This window comes from Dipodomys merriami, unplaced genomic scaffold, assembly GCF_024711535.1.
Source record: "Dipodomys merriami isolate MVZ:Mamm:240054 unplaced genomic scaffold, mDipMer1.0.p SCAF_142, whole genome shotgun sequence".
Lineage (NCBI taxonomy): Eukaryota > Metazoa > Chordata > Mammalia > Rodentia > Heteromyidae > Dipodomys > Dipodomys merriami.
The window spans coordinates 1,153,181-1,159,928 of record NW_027202738.1 but is presented as its reverse complement, the minus strand read 5'-3'; the positions used below and the strand labels follow the sequence as shown (position 1 = coordinate 1,159,928).

Below are 6,748 nucleotides of genomic sequence, written 5' to 3'. Positions count from 1 at the left end.
CCCTGTGCGACAGTGGATCCGGGCACAGGGTTGAAAAGGCATCTTGATTTTGTATTGAGAAGTAAGAATCCAATATGTACACAGTAGGAAAAAGACACCAATGGGAAACCCTTTTAAACCAGAGGGAACTGGAGGAGCACAGGCTCACTTGGACCGCTGTCTGTTCTAATGTTTCTGTGCAGGTCCTGGGGCTGGAACGCAGGGCCCCAACGTAGTCCCTTAGTATTTTTTTTTTTTTTTGCTCAAGCTAGCACTTGAGCCACAGCTTCACTTCCGGCTTTTTGCTAGTTAACTGGAAATAAGACCTCGGGGATTTTCCTGCCTGGGCTGGCTTTGAACTGTGATCCTCAGACCTCAGTCTCCTGAATGGCGGAGATCACAGGCCTCACGTGAGCCGTGGGTGCCAGGCTTCTCACTGGGCTTTTGTTGTTGTTGTTGCTGCTGCTGCTGCTGCTGCTGCGGAGACAGGGTCTTGCTATGCAGCCCAGGATGGTCTTGAATGTGAGATCCTCCTGAGTGCTGGGATTACAGAGGTGAATCACCATGCCCGGCTCTCACTTGGATCTGGAGATCCTTCTGCTTCTTGCGTGGGAGAATGCAAAGTGGCAGAAAGCCGGGTTTCCTCCGTGTTGAAGATGGAGGCCTGGGGTTGGAGGGGGCGGAGGCCGCCTCTGCACCTCTGCAGGGCCAGAAGCCACGGTCTCAGCTCTGTGCCATGCAAGGTGGCCGATTCGCCTGGACCTGGAAAACAAGGTGAGAGAGCACACGGTGAATGTAACCAACCCTGCAGGGAGTCACCGGCCCATGCTGGCGGGAGAGCAGCCACTCGCCCGATGGCTTGGGGGACACGTGAGGGGGAGGAGGGGAAGCCGGGGGCAGATCTGGGGGGTAGGCGCGGGCCCCTTCGGATGCCGGTGCGCACTGGCCAGTGCGGGGCGGGGCTCATCCACAAGTTTGTGAGATCCACAGAAATAGAAAGTTAGGGATGGAGAGAGAGGACGGGGCGGGGGGAGGGAGGAAGGAAGGAAGGAGGGAGGGAAAGGAGGAGGAGGAGGGTGAGGGGGAAGAGGGGGAGAGGTGGGCAATGCACGAACCCATCTGGACCATGCCCCACATTAAAAATTCACCAGCCAGTGAATTTTCAAGGGATTTGTAGTAATTAGATGACAAAATGCTGGCAAATCTCAGGCTTGCCAAAGATGTTACTCAGGGGTCAAAGACTTGACACTTTCGGCTGGGTAATTTGTAAGTGTCAATCACTTGCAGCCATCAGAGAGAAGTGGAGATCTCAGGCCTGCATTCTAAGTGAGCGGAGAGCGAACCGCCCGCCCGGCCGCGGCTGCCAGCGACGCGCGCGCGTCCCTGCTCCAGCTCTGTGTGGGCCCCGCCGGGGACTCGGCGCCACCGCACCGAGGTCTCCAACTTTTAGCCGACTTTGCCCCCTTTCCATCGCAGCGGCTGCTTGCCAAAGGCCGACACTGGGCTCTGCCCTTGAGCCGTGTCCGGCATCCAGGCCTCGGTATTCACACCTGTGCAGTGGGGTCACACCTGGTCACAGTGACCAGGAGAATGGGCCCTTCCCTCACAGAACATTCTAGATGCAAGAGGAAGAATACGCAGGAAGTTGTGTTGATGCGTGCAAAGTGCTAGGATTCCCCCAACAAAACCAAGGCCCGGAGAGAACCACAGCTTTGTAACCAGGGATGGGGGTGGGGTGGGGGGCAGCCAGGCCAAGCCGGATGGGCACAGCTGGCCCCAAGGCTGTGGCTGGGGGGTGCTGAGAGACCCCTCCACACCGGTCCAGCCTCTGCACGCAGCGTCATGGCTCACCTTCACCCTCGGGTGCATCTTCCTGATCCCAGATATTTATTTGGGGTGGGGGGGGGCGGCGGTACTGGGGGCTGAACTCAGGGCCTTGTGCTGTCAGGTAAGCGCTTTCCCACAAACCTAAAGCACCTGGTCCTTTTACCTGTCACTCTGTTTTGAGATAGGGTCTTACTACTTTTGCCCCTAAGCTGGCCTGGAACTCTTAAGCTTCCCTGCCTCCACCTCCCAGGATTACAGATTTGATTCTGAGATTATAGGTGTGCACTACCACACTTGTTTTTCTTTTGTCACTTGTAGGGCTTGAACTCAGGGCCTGGGTGCTGTCTCTGGGCTCTTTTGCTCTGACTAGAACTTTACCTTTTGAGCCACAGAGCCACTTCTGGTTTTCTGGTAGTTAACTGGAGATAAAGGTCTCACAAACTTTCCTGCCAGGCTGGCTTTGAACTGGGCCATGCTTGATTTTTGATAATTTACATAAGAGGAAACTGAGGCACTAGATGTCCAGGGAACTTGACAGGTAACTCCACAAACCGAGGGCCTGTCCTCAGTCTCCCTAGGTGAAACCCAGGGCTCACAGAAGGTGCTCAGGACCTTGGACTCTGACCTGTTTACTTGGGGACAAGGCCTTGGTGCTCCTGAAGCAACTTGTCTAAGACCACCGAGTGGCAGGGCCACCAAGTGTCACAAAAAGCCACATCCCCCCTCAGGAGCCGGGAAGGTGGCTCAGTGGTAGAGTGCTCGCCTAGCATGCATGAGGCTCTGGGTTTGATTCCTCAGCACCACATACACAGAAAAAGCCGGAAGTGGCGCTGTGGCTAAATGTAGAGTGCTAGCCTTGAGCAAAAGCAGCTCAGGGACAGTGCCCAGGCCTTGAGTTCAAGCCCCAGGACTGACCCCCCCCAAAAAAAGCCCCCCCTTCCCTGGCCCAGGCTTCCTCTGCCCCAGCTGAGGGCTTTCGGCTGTGCGAGCTCAGGCCAGGGCAGCCAGCTTGCGGCTTGAGAGGCGACCCGGTCCCCGCGGGGGGGCGGGGGGGGGCGCTGTCTGCGGCTGGGCCGTGTGTGTTTTCCCATTCCGGTCACATCGTGCTCACACCTGCCTGTGGCCACTCTCCTCCTCAGACCCAGTTTGGGGCAAAAGCCTTGCTGATTAGTCAATCTGGAGCTCTCTGCCTGTGAATTACCGGCCCTCATTGATATTCATGAGCGGATGTGGAGGGCTCAGCCGGCTCCACGTGACGCCGTCCAGCCCGGGCCCGCGCGGCCCTGCCACCGGCTGCGGGGACCCCGCGGCGGCATCGGGGGTGCCTCTGGCGGACAGAGCTCCGATCTCCCGCAGTGGCCTGGACGCCTCCACGTCCGGATGACTGTGTGGCCCCCAGATCCCACCGTGGCCCGGCCATGCCTCCCGCGTGGACCCTTGCACCTGACTTCTGCCGGAGCGCCGGTCCCTGGCACCCCCCGCCCTCCCTGTGCGGGGCGTCTCCTGGGGTCCTGGGCCGCCCTGGGGGCTTTGCCCTCCCTGTCAACGGGGGGGGGGGGGAGGCGGGATGTATGTTGAAGGGACCCTCCCCCCACCCCGCCTTGCTTCCGGGTTAAATTCTGGACATGCAGCCCGGACAACACACACGCGCGCGGACCCCGAGGAGCAGGACAGGCGTTAACGATGCACGCGCTGAGTACGCGGGAGACTCCCACGTGGACTGCGGGCGGCTTACCCAGAGCAGATCACACACCAGCTAAAGCTAAACCAAATGGGGTTGCTGACCACTACCCTGGCTGGAGCCCGCGAGTCTGCCGTGACCTCGGGAGCTGTGGGAAGAGCAGGGCGGGGAGGACGTGAGCTGGACCTGAGCCCTCCCCGGGGCCCAGTGACAGGGCCCAGGGGTGGCTGTGTGCGGGGACCCAAGGCGGGCGTCCCGGCCGCAGCCCTCACAGAACCAGAGGGACATGGCTCACAGGAAGTGGGTGCGGACCCGGGGAATGAACAGGGGTGAACGGGGGAAGGGGGAGAGGAGGGCAAGGGAGCGCCCCAATGGCGTAGGCCAAAGATGGGGGATGGACGCGAGGGCTTCTGGGGTGGAGGGGGCTGGCCCTCACTCTGTGCCTCTCCACAGCCCCCTCTCCCTGCCAATGGAGCCCCGACAAACGACCCCAGAGGTGTTGACCGAGTGAGCGTCTCTCTGGATCCTTTGCCTCCAGGGCATCAAGCCAGAGAAGGAAGCAGCCCTGAGACAAGGACTTGCCCGGCCAAGGTGGGCAAAGCCACCGAGTTCACCAGCAGCGAAAGGTACGTGTGAATGATGGAGCGGAGACCAGACCTGCCCACGAAGGCGACCTCGGGGCTGCTGGGAAGAGAAGAGAGCGCAGGGCCACGGAGTCCTCCAGCAAGTATTTCCTAAGTACCAAGGACACCGTGGGGGGGGGGGAGGGGGAGGGGTCATCAGGCACAGCACAGGCCTGGAGCCCGCCTGGCCGTGGCCCGCACACAGAGGTTAAACCGCCGAAGGAGCAGGGAGAGCGGGGTACAGCCTGGTGTGCCTGTGGTCTCTGTGACACAGGAGGCTGAGACAGGAGGACCATGTGAAAATGCCCACCATTGGAAACGGGAAAGAAGAGGGAAGGAAGGAAGGAGGGAGGGAGGGAGACATATTTGGCATCACAGGATCACCTAACCCAGGCTAGACTGTCCACACAGAGTCTGGAAGGCGCTCATTTCAGTGGCTGGAGCGGTACGGGGGGACCCGTTATTAGTGAGTGAGGGCAGCAATCTTTTCTCGTTAATACTGCGGGGACGAGAGACTCTGTGGGAGGAGCTCAGAGGGGCGCGGGCGGTCGGGAGGGAGAGCCCGGGACACGTGAGTGCGTGTTCCATTTTCCGCCTGGAACCCGAAGGGTTAAATCGTTTCCATTAAAATTTAACTTTCAGTGCTGGCTGGCTGGCTGGCTGAGGCCCGCTCTCCCTTCCCCGTCCTTTGACTGGCAACCATTTCATATTTCAATCTCGGCAGAACAAATTGAATTAGATGTTGAGACCCGGCTCGGCTCTGTTCACCAAAGCCTGTGCGCCCGCGCCCAGCTAATCCTGGCCTGGGTGCTTGGAGCACAGTCGGCGGAGGCCTGCTCAGCACCGGGGGTACGGGACGGAGGGGAGGGAGGGAGGCCGGGGTGGGGAGGCCAGGCACACACACCCTGGTGTCCCCCGGCTCTCTCCTCGTACTGGGTGTTCACCCAGTGGGGACCTGGCCTGTGTCCGCTCCCAGGGGTGGGGGGTGGGGGCAGATGCAGGCGCCTCCCACAGTCAAGGGACCTGGGGTAGAATCTGAGCTCCCAGGTCTCAGGGCCAGCAGAGGTCACCTTGGGGTTCTGTCTCACCCTGGATCTCCCCGTGGTGGGGTGGGGGTGGGGGGTGATGGCTTGGGGTTCTATCTCACAGTTTTCTGACCCTTCTTCCAATCACAGATCTGTCCCCTGGCCTAGCACCGGCCCGGGCTGGCCTGCCCACAGCACAGGACCCGCAGCTGGAAAGGCGCGGGAAGCACCAGCAATGTTACCGCTGTGAGCCGGCCTGGGCCTGTGCTGCTCCCACCAGCCCCTTCCCGGGCAGGAGGGCTCTTCTCTGGCCCAGGTCTGCACATGGCCCCAGCTGGCCTGCCCCCCCCCCCCCCCAGCTGAGGCCTCAACTTCCTGGGCCTGCACTGAGGGCAGGATATCTCTCCCCTCCGCCCATGATGACCATTGAAGTGACCGATAACAACACCACCATTTAATCAGTGTTGACAGAGTCTGCCGGGTGCTTCTATACCCAGGATCTTCTGACAAGATCTTTGGTCTTTTAAAGAAATCCCACGAGGCCGTGTGCCTGTAATCCTCGCCACTCAGGAGACTGAGATCTGAGGATCTTGGTGGAAAGGCAGCCTGGGCAGGAAAGTTCATGACACTCCTCTCCCACTAACCGGCAGAAAGCTGGAAGTGGAGCTGTGGCTCAAGTGGTAGAGCAGTAGCCTTGAGCACAAACAAAAAAACTAAATCTCAGGGACAGCGCCCAGGCCCTGTGTTCAAGCCCTGAGATTGGTATATGCACGTGCACATACACGCACGCACGCACGCACACACACACTCCTACAAAAACGGCATCCATTTACCAACCTGGAAAGGGAGCTCAGAGGGGGAGCCCTGCAGATCCCCTGCCCAGCGCTTGTGCCCACCTGCTCTGCCTCCTAGCACCGATCTCCAAGCTGCTGCCCCCACACGGCTGCTCTCTCCTGCCACCCCCCTTCTGCCCACGGGCCTGGCCTACCCCGTCTCTTCCTGGGTCTCTCGTGATGGATTCTGGGAACTAGCGAGGTCAGAAATGAGCTATGCGCATTTATCTTCTGCTCCAGATTCTTCGGGGTGAGCCAGGCCTGGTAAGGCTCGCCTACCACATGGGAAGTGGGCGCCGGTACTCTGTACCTCGCTTGGCATGGGGTCTGGGCCATTCCCTACGCCAGCTGAGGACCGGAGACGTGATCCCACAAAAATGCAGCCCGGACCGAGTCTCATGCGCAAAGCTGAAAGATTCCCCAGCCAGAGATCCAGATTCAGAGGCAAACAGAGATGCCAATCTTGGGGCTCACCTGCATCTCTGGTTTAACACCAGGATCGCCCCATGTCACACACAGCCCTGCCCGGTGGGGGGGCCCGGCTGGGGTGGCCCCCGGGAGCGGTGGTGGTGCTGGGACCCGGCTGCAGGGTGGCGGTGCCCGCTGGGTCTTCTCTGCCCTCGTCCCCCTCGGGCAGGGCTGCAGCGTGGCACTGTGCCCCGGGGTGGGGGGGACAGGGCCCCAGCTCCCGAGGGGGTGTGGCCACCATCGCTGGCGATGCAGAGCGACACAAACCTGGTACCTGCACCCCGATTCAAGGGCGCCCCTCGCTGTGGGTGT

At 60.4% G+C, this 6,748-nt stretch overlaps 1 protein-coding gene across 2 annotated transcripts in view; it reads right to left on the bottom strand.

The window, feature by feature from the left end:
- Positions 1 to 217: 217 nt before the first annotated feature.
- Positions 218 to 6,748, bottom strand: part of Rbm19 (RNA binding motif protein 19) — a 59,383-nt gene continuing 52,852 nt past the window's right edge. For both annotated transcript variants that reach the window (XM_070021426.1, XM_070021427.1), the window contains one exon: positions 218 to 741. The gene's annotated coding sequence lies outside the window, so the exon portion shown is untranslated. The remainder of the gene's footprint in view (positions 742 to 6,748) is intronic.